At 36.4% G+C, this 18900-nt stretch overlaps 1 pseudogene; it reads left to right on the forward strand.

Moving 5' to 3' along the window:
• The first annotated feature begins 471 nt into the window (after positions 1 to 471).
• Positions 472 to 7042, forward strand: LOC112837791 (large ribosomal subunit protein eL13 pseudogene; annotated as a pseudogene).
• Positions 7043 to 18900: the final 11858 nt, after the last annotated feature.

Below are 18900 nucleotides of genomic sequence, written 5' to 3' on the forward strand. Positions count from 1 at the left end.
AGTATTAGGATTGGATGTCAATATTAAATTTATCAGCAAACTGATGAGGGTCTTCAGAAACTCTTGAAACTCCTTAGCAATAGCTCTCAATTCAGCCTTCGTCTAGGGAGCATATAAAATGTTCATGACTGTAACTTCTAGGTCTAACCTTGAAAAGGTGCATAGGAACAGGACAGTGTGAAGAGGATGAAACAGGAGAATCTAGGGAGGCCTTGTGATCGTGGGGGTAAAGAAGGAGTTTGGCCATAGAGGAACAAAGAGAAGTAGAAGAGGGAGAGGGAGAGCAACCTGAGGCGGCAGAAGGAGGCTGAAGAGAAGAAATTTTAAGACCTTATGATTCTTTCCTCATTGAGAAATTTTCTCTATGAATTTGGAAACAGTATTCTGAAAAGAGGCAATCAGTCTTGAGTTCATTTTAAAGTTTCCAAATACCAATTAAGCATCCCATTTGATCTGTCTGGTTTTAAATCCATGGTTCTCAAGGCAAGTTCTGTGAGTTGAAAAGAGCCCCAAAATAACCACTGTAATAGCAAATTATCTTTAGAATTTTGGGTCCACTGGGATAAATATTTATAAGAAGAAGTATCATAGTTCTTAAACATAAAACCAGCTGGAGTTGCTGAAGGAGGAAACTCTTGAAGAAACTTAGAATAAGAAACCAGTTCAAGAGGTTGCATTTGTTTGGGATCAAAGAATTGCAATTTGGGGTATGCAGACTTAGATAGAAGCCCAAACAGTGTCCTCTCTTACAGGAGGTGGACTCAGGGGTCTTATGGACATAAGAGAAGATTAGGTAAGTTTTTTTAAGAAGAGTTCATTGTTCTGATAAGCAGGGCTGGATTTATACATTTTGTAGATCACTACCTGGTCAGGCAAAGTGGTAACTAGGCAAAAATTCATTTTTATCAGTCTTTTCAAATGGGATTTTTTCATTCTTGCTGACTTGGAATGTTGGAATGTGGCCCAGTTCAAAGGCTTAGGAAATAAGACATGCAAGGCAGTTCCTCTGAAATAGCTGCTCCAGCTCTATTTTTATTTTTTTAAGATTTTTATTTATTTTTTGAGGGAGAGAGAAAGTGAGCGAGAGAGAGCAACAAGCAGGGTGAAGGGCAGAGGGAGAAGCAGACTCCCCACTGATCAGGGAGCCCGATGTGGGACTCAATCCCAGGACTCCGGGATCATGACCTGAGCTGAAGGCACATGCTCAACTAACTAAGCCACCTAGGAGCCCACCAGCTCTATTTTTAAAATGGCTGAAATATGGAAATATCCCAAATATCCATTGACTGATGAATGGATAAGATGTGATATATATATGAATACATAATGGAATACTATTCAGCCATCAAAACAATGAAATCTTGCCATTTGCAACAGCATGAATGGAGCTAGAGTGTATTATGCTAAGTGAAATAAGTCAGTCAAAGAAAGACAAATACCATACGATTCATTTATATGTGGAATTTCAGAAACAAAACAGATGAACATATGGGAAGGGGGAAAAGAGAGAAAGAGGCAAATCAGAAAACAGACTCTTAACTACAGAGAACAAACTGAGGGTTACTAGAGAGGAGATAAGTGAGGGGATGGGTTAAATGGGTGATTAAGGAGGGCACTTGTGATGAGCACTAGGTGTTTTATGTAACTGATGAATCATTAAATTTTACACCTGAAATTTAAAAAAATAAAAAAATAAAGATGGCTCTCCTTATTTCATTGTTCACAGGTAAAATGGTAGAATTAATTTAAATACATTTAAGAAAAGCTATGTAAATATAAGGACTTATTAGTAAGTTATAGTTGAGTATTGCTGGGCACTTAAATATACAAAGGAGGGGCAGGTATTGGATAGGGACATAGCATGAGAGATTTATTGCATTATTCTATTATTATTTGATAAAATGTTTTATATTTCTATTTTTAAGAGCCTATTCTACCCCATCTTTGCAGTTTTTAAGTTTTTCCTCCATCATTTTTGCCATAAGGTATTACGTGTTAATATGATTAGAAGAAAGGAATAGTATAATGTGTTTCTCCCAATAGTGTACTTTGTCAAAGTTTAATTTATTTAATATTTTTGATTATTCTAATTTCTAAGTAATGGTGTGTTAGTGTTTTTGGGTGAATCCCTTAAGTTCTTGGTGTCACGGGCTCCTATTCATATTATGTAAGGCATTGGACAGAGAGATACTCTCTTTAGGGAAAAAAATAAAAGGTGAACATTAAATATTTTCAAATGAAACTCAGAGTATAAAAAGTTATCCCAATCATTTTTATGGTCCTCAGTTATGTAAATTAGATTAAACTTTCAAAGAAAAAAGTGCCCATTGATATCATCTTGTTCCCTGTGGAGCGGATGTACTTGCCATACAAAAACACTAATACTAAATAGCAAGACTGTGAAATATGTCTACATAACCTCATGGTTTTAGGATATTTCTTATGTTATGTAATATTTTTTACCATGCCAGGCCTTATAGTGTTTATGAGTACATGTTTCATTCAGACACAACTGGATTTGACATCTGGCCATGTTGTTTACTGTCTGAGTGAATTGGAGTCTGTCAGTTTACCATATCCAAGTCACATATTCCCTTTCTTCAATGTTCACGTAACAGTGCCTACACAAGGAATATTACATATTAAATAATATATGTATAAGACTTAAAGTTTATGACACATAGAAAATCCTGGCTGTTAAAACACTCCAGTGTCTAAAATATGCTATAATCTTGAAGATTTCCTTAGATTTCCATTTTTCAAAAGGTATTTAATGATACCCATCTGTAAAATGTAATTTTTATTGAAGTCTTTTAGAACCTTATATAGTGTTATATATTCCCTGTACATATCCCAATGAAAGGTTGATTTTATAATTATATATAAATATATATATATTAAAGACTTTATTTATTTATTTGACAAATAGAGCACAGTGGGACCTTTCCTGAGAGCCCGATGTGGGGCTTGATTCCAGGACCCTGAGATCATGACCTGAGCCAAAGGCAGACGCTTAACCAACTGAGCCACCCAAGAGCCCATAAATACCCTGTTTAAAGTAATTTAAATAAAATCAGTTTTGAGTTATCTATATTTTACCTTATCTATGGATTAGGTGTGATTAAGTTAGTTCTTCCAATATCAAATCTGAAGTGACAAAAATCTATCTTTTTAAAACTCCCATCCAACGAGAAAGGTGAAACTTAGGAAAGGGAGGGAAATTATATCTTGACTTATTCCTAAAATAATAAAGGAATAGAAAGAAAAAATGTTGTAAAGAGTACTAGAGATACTATACAACCCAAATGCTTTTTTTTGTTTGTTTAAAAAACTCAAAGACTCTTTTTGGTACTAATTAGTAGAAATTAAATCTGAATTATTTGTGTTTGTATCTCTTCTCTTATTGACAGTACTTATTTTGGTAACACATGCAATTACTCAACTCCTAATTGCTTTTTTTTCTCATCCCAGGTAACTCAGGATTATTAGGAAAAGCAGGGTTACAAAACAAAACATACTCTAAATTCTTCTTGAAATCAATCAGATAATTAATTTTTTCCCTCCCCCACATACTATACAGTTGAAGTGTCTGCTGTTAAGTTTAAGTTTCAAATGCTAACTCTACACATCTGATGAGTCTAAGGATTTAAACAGTTATTATGGAAAAATGGCATGTTCTTATTAAAGCCAGAATTCAGTCTCTTACCCTCTATTTACTCAAAGGATAAATTTTACAACTGTGTTATCACCACCAACCGAAGTTGATTTAAGAGACACAATGTCGTCTTCTTTTTTTTTTTTAAAGCATGACTTCCATAATAATTGATGCAAGAGAGACCCCTAGCAGCATCTGCACATGCTGAACTCTTAAATCAATGATCCTGGCTTCATTCCCAACTAACAGGTGTACCTACATTGATTAATCCTTTTGTGCCACCAAGAAAAGGAAATATGACATCAGGGGCATTCACCCTGGCTTTTCCAAATATTCATGATATGATATAATGTTTGCAAAACTATAGGTAGTGCTTCACTTTTTCACCCTTCTCTGCTGAGCAACCCAAATGGATGGAGTCATAGGTGGCAATAAAGCACAACATGGATGCTAGTCAGGATGAAATAATACTTGGCTGAAAACCACAATACTGAAAACCAAAATCCCTCACCATTTGCCTACTCCAGTCACAGATTTACAAAAGATATATGCAGAAAAGGTGTACAAAACAAAAATTTTCCTGTTCTAAAAAATGAGACATGATACCTCAAACTGGTCAGCAACCCTGGGTAGCCACTGGGTGTAGTTGGAAGAAATGGATTTGGTGGTCTCTGGGTGCCCAGAATCTGGACTTTCTAGACTGACACATGAAAGAGAAGAGAAGTAATCCCAAAGTTAGACATCAAGGAGGAGAAAAGCAATGATATACACAGCAGAACCAGTCAAATCTATACCTCAAACCTCCTCTGGGATGAGGTCTTTTACTAAACAATCAAGGGCAGCCTGAGATCTTGCCATACTGTATTACTGGATGGTACAGAGATATTAGAAAGAGAGACAAGAGAATGATAGATTCCCACATTATCAGTGGCCCAATATTTACCATTCACTTGAGCTGACATGTATTTCCAACAAAGGATGGAAGGGAGAAGAAAGCTTACTCTCTTTAGAAGCCAAAATTTTCCCCAGTTTTTGTTCTCTATTTTTAACTCACTGGGCTTAGATGTCAGACTGTTTTCACCCAGAAATGTTATATCTGTGAAGGAAGAAGCTCAACAAAGTAGAGTATCAGAATGATCTTACACAAACCTTCCTGTTTTCCTTTATTCTCACTGATCTAATATGCATATTCACCCAGAACAATGGCATATACGTTTTAGACACAGACGCCTATGAAATGGACCAGAGGACAATTAAGTTTATTCTAAGAACACACAAATTATAGAATGAAATTTTAATCTTCGAGATCCATCTTGATTTATGCCATCACATTTGTCTATCCAAGCTCACTCTATAAGGGCTACAGAGTGGATACTATATAATAGCATGATGCCAGCAATAAGGAGTGCTTCAAATTTGTCCCTACCCCATAAACTTTGACAGTGGGAACCTCTCACATTTTCAAGTGAATCTATTGATTCCACAGTGAAATTAATGTTCCACAATATATATAAAAGCATCTGACCAACTCACTTTTCTTATTCTGCTCAGTGCAAGCCAGAAAGGTTTCACTCAGTGCCCATTTGGGGATTGCTTCTCTCAATTAGCCGCCCTATCATCTCCTCTAGAGCTTGTTCTCTTCCATTCCTCTACCAATGAATTACCCCAACTCCAATTTTCTCTTAGGGGCAAGAAGAGACATAAGAATATAATACCAGCACTCTATGAAAAAAAAATTAGAGCAATGAAAAAAATTCAAAATCATATGCAACAGTTGCCTAGAATCTTCACACCAATTTCTCCTTAAAATATTATTTTTCAGTAAATTAATGTTTCTAGAATCCAAAACAATCCAAACTAGAATCATATAAGAGAATTTACACTGTATCAAACCTTACTAATAATTTTAAAGATCAAGTAGTCAGGGGAGAGATCATCCCATGTGGCTCCATGGGCCCTTCCTTTCATTATACACATTATACACATACTTTCTGCTCCAGAATAATAGGAAAGGTTTCTATAAGAGGTTCACAGGTTAGCCCATACAACAAGATGTTATGAAATATCTATGTCTTATTCTCCAGAGACTTGTATAATTTATGTGACATTCTCTACAAATTATGTTTATTTTTCTTAAGCAATCCTAATCCAGGGACATTAAGAGTACTGCATAGCTAATGACTAGTATCGTTAATCTATTTCCCCAGACATTCAATTATCATATTTACAAGGAAATTACACTAGGTCACCTGCCTTTTTTTTTCTTTCCTCCAAAGTGTCCCCTCATCCATTAATCATAGAAGAAACTGATCACACAGGAGAAGGTTGGGCCTAGGCTCTGCATCTAGCCAGAGCCTGGGCCCTGACTCACTCCCCTCTCCACTGCCCCCAGGCCCATAGGCAGTAGCCATAGTGCCTAGCCAGAATGACATGATCCTGAAGCCCTACTTCCACAAGAACTGGCAGCTGTGCGTGGCCACATGGTTCAACCAGCCTGCAAGGAAGATCTGCAGACACAAGGTCTGGCAAGCCAAGGCAAGCCCCATTGCCCTGTGCCCTCCCCGCCAGGACCTATCTGGCCCATTGTGAGGTGCCCCACTGTCAGGTATCATACCAAAGTGTGAACTAGCAGGGGCTTCAGCTGGAAAGAGTTATGGGTGGCTGGCATCCACAAGAAGGTGGCAGGGACCATTGGGATCTCAGTGGATCCAAGAAGGTGGAACAAGTCCACTGAGTCCATGCAGGTCAATGACCAATGGCTGAAGGAGTACCACTCCAAGCTCATCCTCTTTCCCAGGAATCCCTCAGCCCCCAAGAAAGGAGACAGTTCTGCTGAAGAGCTCAAATTGGCTACAGAGCTGACAGGGCCAGTCATGCAGATACCAAATATCTATAAGAAGGAGAAAACCAGAGTCATTACAGAGGAAGAGAAGAACTTTAAGGCATTGGCCAGTCCTTGCATGGCACGTGTCAATGCCTGGCTCTGCATCTAAGCAAAATGGGCTGAGGAAGCTAAAGAACAGGATGTTAAAAAGAAAAAATAAAGTGCCATTGGCACCTTATGTTTAAAAGAAAAAAAGAAGAAAGAAATTGATCACAGGCTGGCTTGTTATAACATTTTCCGCCTAGTCTACCATCTAACCTTGGTCAATATCTCCTTATCACATTAAAAGAAAAGATATTCAACAACATTTTGGGCAATAATTTATCCTAAATAATATGTCTACTAAATTCAAGATGACCATCAGGATCTGAATCATCCAGTGGGGATAAGAACTCTATTAAGCATGATATTCAATTGCACTCCTAGGTGTTTACCCAAAGGCTGCATAAATGCTGATTTGAAGGGATACATGCATCTTGATGTTTATAGCAGCACTATCAACAATAGCCAAATTATGGAAAGATCCCAAATGTCCATCGACTAAAGAATGGATAAAGAAGATGTGCTGTACACATGTGTGTGTGTGTGTGTGTGTGTGAGTGTGTGTATATAATGGAATATTACTCAGCCATAAAAAGAAAGAAATCTTGCCAATTGCAACAACGCGGATGGAGCTAGAATATATTATGCTAAGTGAAATATGTCAGTCAGAGAGAGACAAATACCATATGATTTCACTCATATGTAGAATTTAAGAAACAAAACAGATGAACATATGGGAAGGGGGAAAAAAAGAGAGGCAAATTAGAAAGCAGACTCTTGGCTATAGAGAACAAACTGAGGATCCCTGGAGGGGAGGTAAGCAAAGGGATGGGTTAAATGGGTGATAGGGATTAAGCACTGGGTGTTGTGTACGTAAGTGATGCACTAAATCTTACACCTGAAACTAATATTACCCTGTATAATAACTAAATGGAATTTACATAAAAACTTGGAAGAAATATTTTAAAAATATATAAGCATGGTATTTATGACCATATCACTCCATAGGTCTTTTGATATCCTTTGACCAGCTCTTTTACTTTTTTTCCTCCAGCATTCATAGTTATTTGAACCTGTTTATAGGTGTTGATGGAGACACTAATTTTCATCTATAATTTTCTACAGCCAAGTTCACATTTCCCAGCTGATCCATTTCCATAAGTATTTCTATTTGGGTATAAAATCAGAACTTCATATAAACTGTGAAAAGTTTCCCAAAAAATGTTCTTACCCATGGATCATCATTGAGATAATCAGAACCAAGTATTACTTGCATTTGTGGCTTACATTATATTTCTATTGGACAGTGCTGATCTACAGTTTACCAGAGCTTTTAACAGTAGTAAGTGAATATAATTTTTGCTACCTTTCTTTTAGCCTTATATTTGCTTTTAATCCACTTAGACTGTTTCCCTTAGTCGATTTCTATTTGCTCCAAATTTTGTTGGTAAGACTTACCCTGAATAATTTGCCTGAAATCTTTCACTAGTTTATGCTGAGTAACAACCATCAAGTGTCTTATCCTCACTCTATTTTTCTACCCTGTCATTTTTCCTACTAAAATATTTCAATTTATTGGACTGAAAGACAGTCCTGATCATAGCACCAATCTGAGTGGACATAAATATATCATATTGTCCAATCAGATAATCAGACAACAGAAATCTTACCCAGCATCAAGCTTTATTCCAAACGCACAGGGAAAGCAAGCAGAGGGCTAAGATTTTGTGTGTGGCACCCTAAGTCCTTCCTTCCCACATTAGACATGTGTCCTATGGCCCAGAGTAATGGATGAGGTCTCTAATATATTTTATTGGTCATCTCATATAGCAGGGAGTATTTAATTTATGAAATACTGTCACATTCTATATCTCAAAGATTATATAGTTTATGCAAAATTCTCCAAAGAGCTTTGCTTCATAAATTTACATATTCTGTTTACCAATTGCAATCCTAAACCAGAGGCAAACTGTTAACATTTCATTAGGAAGAGCATTAGTAGAGCTCTCCCCACAATTATCATTAGGCCTCCTACTTACCCAGAGTTCCAGTTACCACGTTTAAAAAGAAATTAAACTGGGTCACCACCTTCTGTTCTTTTTCTGAGGAAAAGTCTTTGAGAACCAAGAAAGGAAAGATCATAGGCCTGTCATTTTAACTCTTTCTCCTCCACTGTAATTAGTTCTAAATGATATAATGTTATTTATGAATTATGATAGAAATTTAAAGGAAAAAGAAAAAGATTACTTGTTTAGAGTTTGCCAGCCATTGTTGTCCATTGTCCAGCATATTTGAACTGATTTCTGATTAAGGTGCATATAAGCTCGCAAAATCCAAGGATAAGCAGAACGACTACCTATTCAAGCCACCTTCCTTCTGTGAGTTTGCAATCTGAAATACAATTGCACAGTGGCAGAGTTTTGCATATATTTATTAAATCTAGTTTCATTACATTTCTTTTTCCTGGTTCCCATGTGCACATATGTATATATGCATATATGTATGTGTAAAGTATACATATGGTAGAAATAGTAAAATGTGTGTATGAGATTTATGTACATATCCTATCATATATGTGCATTTTTTACATTTCCTTTTTAGGGTGCGTGGGTGGCTCAGTCATTAAGCGTCTGCCTTCGGCTCAGGTTATGATCCCAGAGTCCTGGGATCGAGTCCCACATTGTTCTTCCTGCTCGGCGGGAAGCCTGCTTCTCCCTCTCCCACTCCCCCTGCTTGTGTTCCCTCTCTTGTTGTGTCTCTCTCTGTCAAATAAATAAATAAAATCTTAAAAAATAAATAAATAAATAAATTTCCTTTTTAAATCTCCACCTCAGCCCTCATATTTGCGACCCCAGAGTAAACTGAACATAAGCTTTACCTTGGGACTCTCCAATTTTGCAAGTTATTCACATTTGAAACAGTAAACTCGCTGTGCAAACTTTGTCTCTACATTTCCCCTACTCTCAACAACCTGCTATTTTTCAGCATTTCTCTGTCTCCAGCAGTGTCCCAAACTGTCTTTTTTGTCCCTGTGCCAAAATTTATTTTCCAGGATCTTGCGTTCCTTAGGGCTTTAGATCCTACCTCAGTGGAGACGTGTCCTGTGGACCCACAGTTGACTCAGCCTTGTAATCTGCCTTAAAAGATTTGAGAGTAGTTGCTAGTCTTGCTGATGTTTCTAAGCCTGTGCTCAGATTCCTGGCACATCCCTAGTCAAGTGATACTCTCTAAATTATGTCTCTTTCTTAACAAACTGAGGTTTCTAGAGGGGAGGAGGGAGGGGGGATGGGTTAGCCTGGTGATGGGTATTAAAGAGGGCACATTCTGCATGGAGCACTGGGTGTTATGAACAAACAATGAATCATGGAACACTACACCAAAACAAATGATGTAATATATGGTGATTAACATAACAATAAAAAATTAAAAAAATAAATAAATTATGTCTCTTTCTTGAGTGGTAATTACTGTTGCAAACTCCAGAGACTTCTTTCTCCATGTCATCATTTAGCAACCTTCACAATGACAATATTAGAATAAACTCAACTGATCATTATTTCTTTACCTCAGTAGTAACTCCCATTCCTTTCTCCTTCTCCCTTCCCCATACTTACAAGCATTTCTCCCTTTCTCTTAATTGTTTTAAATTATGTAAAACATCATCATGATTCGAAAGCCTCAATGGAACCAACTCAGAGAGGATGGGAGGGGCACCTGGGTGGCTCACTGGGTTAAGTGTCTGCCTTAGGCTCAAGTCATGATCCAGGGACCCTCAATCAAGCCCCAGGGAACCTGCATCTCCGTCTGCCTGCCACCCCTGCTTGTGTGCTCTCTCTCTCTCTCAAACATAAAAAAATAAAAAAATGGTTTTTAAAAAACCATTAAATATAAAAACAAAAACAACAACAAAGAGAGGATGGGACTGAGGAGTGGGGTAGTGAAGAGTGGTAGCAAGAGGATAGTCCCAAGTCGCCTTGTTTTACCCACAAGGGAAGCCTCTGGAGTCTCTAAGGACATGCCAGCACAACAAAGGGAAGAACAGTGCATCATCTGCCTAACCAAATGGCTACAGGACTGAATATTTTAATCTTTGAATTGAGAATGTCCCTGGAACCTACCAGTTTCTTGAGAGTATCAAAATAAGTAGAGCATTCGCGAGACCTGCCCAAGTTTTATCTGAGGGCAAGGAAGATGGTTCTCATTAGATAGATTTTTTTAAATGGGAAATGAAAGACCAAATTTTATTTCATTCAGATCACATCAAGAGGAGCTTGTTCAACAAGCTAGTTTCAGCGTATATATACATTAAGGGGTATACATACATTACATTATCCTGAAAGAGACCTTATTAATATATAAATACAATAAAAGCAAAAATACTGTGTATCTATCATCAGTCATCTATATACTGCTTTAAGTGTTGCCCTAGTAATAACAAAAATCTTTTAGAAAGCATTATAGGTATATGTAATGAGAAGATCATTTCCTACTTCCTGCCCATTGAGAATACATTACATAAAATTGGGTGTAAGTTGACATATTTATCAAGCATATTTTTTAGTTTAGTGTTAATTAATCCATTTCATAGAAGGAGAAAGTGAAGCATAGTATGAATGAACTGTTTATCTATAATACTTCAAGAGTAATAGGCATAAAGTCAAGAAAAGCGAATTTTAGGCCATAATCTTAATGAGTAGATAAAGAGTATCAGCATGATCCAGGAACCTCTGGACATCCAGCAAATTGGCTGTATGCTAATTTCACTCTCAGAGCCATTTCCAGAAGCTAAAATGTAGCTGGAATGGGAAATACTTGTGCTGTGGTCCTGTAAGCCTGGTATATCCGTGTTTTCTAGACATTTGGAGACAGAGTGAATCAGACCCAGGAGGAATTTCTACAACTCCCAGGAGATGTAAATCCCATTTTATAAATTACAGATTATCAAGGCTGGTTGCTAATCTCCAGGGCCCCCTTTTTCTGACTTCATGCAGCTCATTTTACAAAACCCACAGAAGTGTTGTAGAATATACTATGTGTGATCCCCAAACACATCACTTTTTAACAATTGATATTTATATAGAGCCTCAAACTATGTGCTTTCTAAAACACATTTGCATTTGATTATCCCAATAACAATTCTCCCTAGAGCATAATTTGTTTTTCACATTTCATATAGGAGGAAATAGACGTAAAGGTGTTTTGTGACTTGGGCCAAGATACTTTCATTCATATAATAAACACTGTGCAATTCTTAAATACAAAAGAAAGGAGATGTACGAGAATGAAAAATAGACCTTCCTTGTCATTAAGTAGCCACAATAAATATGCAAACACCTACTATAAAAATTATAATTATAATTTAAGTGCCAATAGGAGAGGCCAACAAAATGGTGCAGAGTTCAGAGGATATGAGAATCTAGGAAAGCCTCCTTAGGAAAGAAGACTTTAAAATTAGATTTCAAAAGAAGGCAGAATTTTACAGAGAAATAGAATGAGGAAAGGAAGGACACTCCAGGCAGAGGCGGTGGCACTATCCACAGTCAAAAGCATGAAGCTCATCTTATATGCCTAGAAAAAACAGATATGTTGGATACACTAGGAACCTAGATCTTGTAGGTTGGCTCCTGTTCATTCTCTCTACAACTTCAAGCTGTTTCTGGGCATAAAGAGGTTTCTCTAGGCTACAAGTGATTAAGGATTGAAAATGAATTAAGTTCAGTCCCCTGGAGCTCAATTAGGGTTCCCCAGGGTATCCTTGGAAGAGTCTTGGAAAAATCTCAACATTGAGATTCAATCTGGAGGCACACCACTGGGCCTGGAGGATTACACCCCAGAGTCATCTGTCAATCATTTTCCATCTCCCAGTAGCTGACTACAGGGGAAGAAAGTAATTGAATGCCCATGGGGGGCCACCTTCTGAAACTTCATTGTTGATAAGCATCTAATTCTTTGATGGTAATAAAGAGAAAAGACAATCAGACCACAGGGAAAACCAGAACTGAGAGTCTCTGAGTAGGACGATAAACTCTTCTACTTGTACGTGTATTGTATGAGAATGGTTGATATTCACCTCTCTAATTTCACGGTTTTTAAAATATTCTTCTCCCTCCCCATATCTCCCTAGCCTCACCACACATACATCTTACAGAATCATCACTGCATTTACTTTCTTTTATAAAAAAAATAGATTTAGAAATTTTGCTCTCTAGAATATATACTTCAATTAGATATTTCTTTTGTATTTGTGAAAGTCATTTCCTACTGTTTTCAAAGTTTGTTTTCTTAAAGATTTTTATGAAATTCATGTGAAAAGAACAAATGTAAAACTGTGTCTCCTCTTCAGAATTAACTTCAATGTACAAAAGCTTACCTTGCCTCTATTTTGTGCAAGAAATAGAATATTTTTTAGCAAAATAGCAAAAGTTGAAATAGGGCAGTCTCATTTTATTTCTACAAATATTATAAAATATACTAATAGACTAAAACTGAGTATTTCATGGTGTTGGTTTTATCTTTGCCATTGAAAGAAAAAATTTTATTTTTTGTACTGTGAATTGCATATTCTTTTTTGTTTTTGTTCTTCACTTCCTTTCTTCCTTGAACATTTACTTTCATAAATACTATTAATATTTACCATGTTTTTATTTGATCATTTGGATATGACTTGGGGATTGCTTTATTTTTTTTAAAGATTTTATTACTTATTTTAGAGAGAGAGACAGAATGGTTGCATGAGAGGGGAGGGACAGAGAGGGAGGGAGAAGGAGAGTGAGAAAAAATTTGAAACAGGCTCCACACTGAGCATGGAGCCCCATGCTAGCTCAATCCCAGGACCTGAAGATCATGACCTGAGCCTAAACCAAGAGTCGGATGTTCAACTGACTGAGCCAATCAGGCACCTTGGAGTTGCTTGATATTTTATTTAAAAAATACATCCTTTATTTTAGAGCCATGAAATACAAAATTAAAAAAAATTATATTGGAATCAGTTCAAATGACTTCATTCTCATTATCTCAAAAAGGCTGCCAGATATCTGAAAATCATATCTTTGTTTCAAGCTAGATGAAGGGGAAGAGTAAAGGATTAAAAATGTGTGTCTAAGATGAGATATTCCCCTTTAAAAAGCCACTCTAGAATCCTATCCAAGTACTTCAGCTTATATCTCATGATTTAGAATTGCTTCCTTTAACCACAGATAATCATAAGGAAAACTGGGAAATGTATTCCTTTTACTTGAGCACACTGCCATCCTTAATGAAATCATGTTACATTGATAAGTAAGAAAAAGTGAATATGTGTGGGATAGATAACTAATGTTCTGTCTCTCACATATTCTATACTTGCCCCTAAATTTTTAATTTAGCATTGAGTTTTATAATGTGGGAAGAATGTTGGCTTGAATTGCTACTCCAAAAGGACACTCGATAAGAATAAAATTAAGTACTTAAAAGATATCTTATGAGCTGCATTATAAGAGTAAAACGATTAAGAACTTGGAATTTAGGTCGGCCAGACCTGGATTTTATTCCTGATAATGTCACTTATAAACTGTATAACCTTGACAGGTTATTTAATTTCCCATCTTGGTTTCTTCATCTGTAATAGATGATAATAATTTGGCTAGGTTTTAGAAGCATTATATAAGTTAAACCATGAAAATGCCAGCATAGTGCCTGGCATAGAAGAAGCACTAAATACAGCTTAGCTATTATAGCAATATGATTAAGAAATTTGCAAATTATAACTGAGTTATGTAAAATATAGGAATGGAACACTTCTTGAAAACATAAATTTCTGCTTCAGGAAGATTACAGGAAATTTTCCATATTATTTTTCTCCTATAGTTCCACAAGTTTTGTGGATTTGCATAAGGCATCCTATTAAAATGACAGTCAAAGGGCACTTTATTTAATAATTGAAAATGGCATGCGTGTGAGTTAAACATTATTTTTTTACTTGGCATTTGAGCTACTTTGAATATTACTGATGATGTTTGAAAATGAAGTCTTGAGTGCTGTAATACTTTCTGATCTGCTTTAAATTAGAGCAAAATAAAAATCTATTTCACATTTCCCCTCTGTGTAACAGAAGCAGGTTGGAACACGTGTATGTGATACAACCAATTTTTGTTAATATTTGAACAAAAGATTAAGTACTGAATGATGCCTATATATGCTTTTATGAAGTATGTCAGTTGTAAAGAATGTGTTGAGAATACAGAAGTGAGTAGGATTCTGCAATCTGTTCTTTTGAAATCTCTCTTGATCCTGGAACACCTTTCTGTTACCACTTTTGAAAGACCACAGGAAAGTTCCTATTTCGGTATTTTCATGTGTCCGTGGTGTCTGGGGAGATTCCATTTTACCAAAGTTAAAGATGGACTACAGAAATAAAGATTTTTTTCCCCCTCTTGGTTTCATATATTGGACTTTGTATTACTAAAAATGAGACATTCAGTAATAAAAATTCAAAATCTGTATCTGTCATTCACTTTGAGCAAATAACTAAAAATTATCTGTACCATAAGTCTCAATGTATGGGATAATAGTGTGTCGACTGTCTGACTCAAAAAGTTGCTGTGATTATAAACAAGAAAGTTAAGATATTTGTCACTTGGACATCTGTAGCTTCCAGTGTCACTATGTGTGTCATTAGTCCTTGAATGTCATTAGCGAGACCAGAGTATAGTTATAAAAACCAGTTCAGTATATGGACAAAACAAAGTAAAAAAAGGGGGGGGCGGCATAATATAATGTAGGGATAGGAAGAATAGCCAGTCTCTTTTCACAAAAAAACACATAATCATTCCATGTGACATAAAAAATAAGAAAATGAGAAACTTTTACTCCTATAATATGCATTTGAAATTCTCATTTTTGTATCATATTAATACATATTTTTACTTCTTTCACTTTAGGCACTTTTGCTGAGGAAGAAAACTCGTTTCAGAAGTTAAGAACTTGAGCTTTCCTTTTCATAAATCAAAGTTGCATAAGTTATGCTATCATAAAAAACGTATTAAACTGGTAAACGGGTTTTACTGGAGTTTATACACCTCGCTGAAGAATAACAAGACCGATATTTCAGGGCATTTATTTAAAAACATACACTTGCAGAGACTTTCTGTAGAATGTGATAAATTTCAGATGCACAAACTACAATGGTAGCCCTGGCACTTCTGCCTGTTTGTGATAGAAGCATTTTTATAAATGTCACAGTTATCGATACTGTAAATACCTTTTTTTTTTAACTTTCTTTACTGACAAAATAATTCCTATCCCAAAGCAGAGAGATTCTTTTTTTTAATTTTTTATTGTTATGTTAATCACCATATATTACATCATTAGTTTTTGATGTAGTGTTCCATGATTCATTGTTTGTGCATAACACCCAGTGCTCCATGCAGAATGTGCCCTCTTTAATACCCATCACCAGGCTAACCCATCCCCCTACCCTCCTCCCCTCTAGAACCCTCAGTTTGTTTTTCAGAGTCCATCATCTCTCATGGTTCGTCTCCCCCTCTGACTTACTCCCCTTCATTCTTCCTCTCCTGCTATCTTCTTTTTCTTTTTTCTTACAATATGTTGCGTTATTTGTTTCAGAAGTACAGATCTGTGATTCAACAGTCTTGCACAATTCACAGCGCTCACCGTAGCACATACCCTCCCCAACGTCTATCACCCAGCCACCCCACCCCTCCCACCCCCAACCACTCCAGCAACTCTCAGTTTGTTTCCTGAGATTAAGAATTCCTCAAATCAGTGAGGTCATATGATACATGTCTTTCTCTGATTGACTTATTTCACTAAGCATAACACCCTCCAGTTCCATCCACGTGGTTGCAAATGGCAAGATCTCATTCCTTTTGATGGCTGCATAATATTCCATTGTGTATATATACCACATCTTCTTTATCCATTCATCTGTTGATGGACATCTTGGCTCTTTCCACAGTTTGGCTATTGTGGACATTGCCCAAAGCAGAGAGATTCTTAAAGTTACTTCAGAATCTAGCATGTCCTAGTTATAACCAATAGTTGAATAGGCTGTGTTTTTAAAATCATATCTTTGTAAATTTGTTGGCAAACCTTCCCTTCTCAGGCTACAGCGTTTCTGCTCTTTTCTGGCCTAAGTTTTATCACAACTTTTACCTCTAAATTACCACCTTCTTTGACTTTATATTCTATTTTCAGTTTAAAAATCCTAATTTTAGGTTTCACCGTCCTGAGTTGTCCTGCTTCCTTCCTGGGGAGACCTGCCTCTCTCTCTGGGTCAGGCTGTTTTGTCTAACTCCTCACAGCCCTCCTTCCCTCTTTGTACTCTGGAGGCTCCTCTCTCCTGGACCTTGGAATCAGCTGCTACGTCAACAGGAGTTACCTTTCCCAGGAAAGCTCAACTCCAGATGCTTCTGTGTAAGAGACTTCTAGCCCTCTTGCTGAACCTAACTTTTTTTGCGTTATCAGGAGCTTATATACGTAGGCTTGAGTATCCTTTTATATCCTTATCTTTTTCTTAAGTAATTTGCAAAACAACAATATCCTCTGAATGGGGTTAACTCACCTGTTTTGAATGATTTGGAGAGTTAATTTAGAAATAATTTCAAGTCAGTTGAAAAAAAACCTTAAATTGATGACTTAAACACTCAGATTAAAAAGTTAAGTTGGTGCATCTTACATTATAAGGCAAGGATCCTTGAAGAAATGGACTGCTTCTTCTCATGGAAGAGGTATGTAAATATGTCATAGTTACAGATACTTGATTAACGACGTATTTACAGATGCCATTACTAATGACATAATTACAGATACTTGACTAATCTTGAGAAGTTAGGTATTGATCATAATAAGGAAATACTCACTGTAAAACATGACGACTGTAGTTGCTAACGCTGTATTGTATAACTGAAGTTTGCTAAGAGTAGAACTTAAGTGTTTTCACCAAAAAAAAAAAAAAAGAGAGATAAATATGTGAAGTGAGGAATGTGTTAATTAACTACATGGGTGGAATACTTTCACAATGTATATGTATATCAAATCACCATAATGTGTACTTTAAATATTTTATAAGTTGTCAATTATACTTCAATAAAGTTGAAAAAATCCAACAGTGAAATATTTAAAATTTCAACCAATTTGCCTTTTCAAATCAAACAATCTGTACTTGCTTCAAATAATTTACTACTTTTCCAAGAGACTCTTGTAATGGTGTGTTTTATTTCCGTACCTGTTACTTAGAAGTCAGAACAGGCTGGTGGCATTATTATGCATATGCATTATGTAAAAACAACCCAGAGATTAAAATATTAATGTATCAAGGAGAAAAACACATGTCAGAGCTAACCAAGGTCATCAAATGTAAAATACGATAAATTCAGGAATTGTTTATTACATGTCAAAGTAGTAAATCTCTATGAGAAAAGCTTCAGTAGGATTGGAAAGGTTGTCCAAAGATTCCAAGGAATCAGTTAAAAAAACTCTCAGAAAGCCAAAGTCTAGAGTAAAACCAGGCTAACAATCACTACCTCTAAAGTGTAGGAATATTAAAAGAAGGGATATAAATATTTTAGCAAAGTCCTTTTTCTATGGTTGCGTGCATGCTAAAAGGCATTGTATAATAATTTGATTTCAATCATTTATATTTCCCAATAATTACAGAAAAAGAGGTTTCTACTATTCTAGAATGACCTCAATAAAATTCCATATTTATATTCATAGGGAGAATATAAAAGTTCATTTTAGAAAAGTCTTGAATTATTTAAAACAGGCCCCAGAAGAGACGAGACACAAGATATCTTTTATAATCTCACCCCTGGCTTTGGAGGTCATCTTGATAGTAACATCAACTTCTCCTTCCAAAGGTTCAGTCTTACAGCAAATTTACACGAACATGGGTCATGCTCTTAGTTCCTTTTAAGAGAACTCTTTGACCTCAAAAATTAATAGGACCTAATATTAGGACAAGGAGCTGACACAGCAGGTACAGTGAGTACAGATATATCTTGCCTAAAGCTTTAGAGGGTCCAGAGAGCTCAGATTTTCTGCTCAATTTAAATGTGGAAAGCTTGGGGGGATAGAAAGCAAGCATAATACAAAGGGATCCTTTGTACTGCATGTTTGTTTTGCTCTTGCCTTGCATAGGAGAGGCGGCCGCGCAATGCTCAGCTCCTCAATGTCTGGTCTGCAGGACAGCAACAACATCACCTGGGAGCTCATTAAAAATGCACCGTCCCTGCCTCCGACCCTGACCCATGCAATTAGTATTTACATTTCAACAGGTTCCAGGGTGATGCATCTGTGGAGTACTGGGATCCTGAGGAGG

The sequence above is a fragment of the Callorhinus ursinus genome, unplaced genomic scaffold (genome assembly GCF_003265705.2).
Source record: "Callorhinus ursinus isolate GAN/ISIS: 27379988/994484 unplaced genomic scaffold, GSC_fseal_2.0 scaffold22, whole genome shotgun sequence".
In the NCBI taxonomy this organism is placed as follows: Eukaryota; Metazoa; Chordata; class Mammalia; order Carnivora; family Otariidae; genus Callorhinus; species Callorhinus ursinus.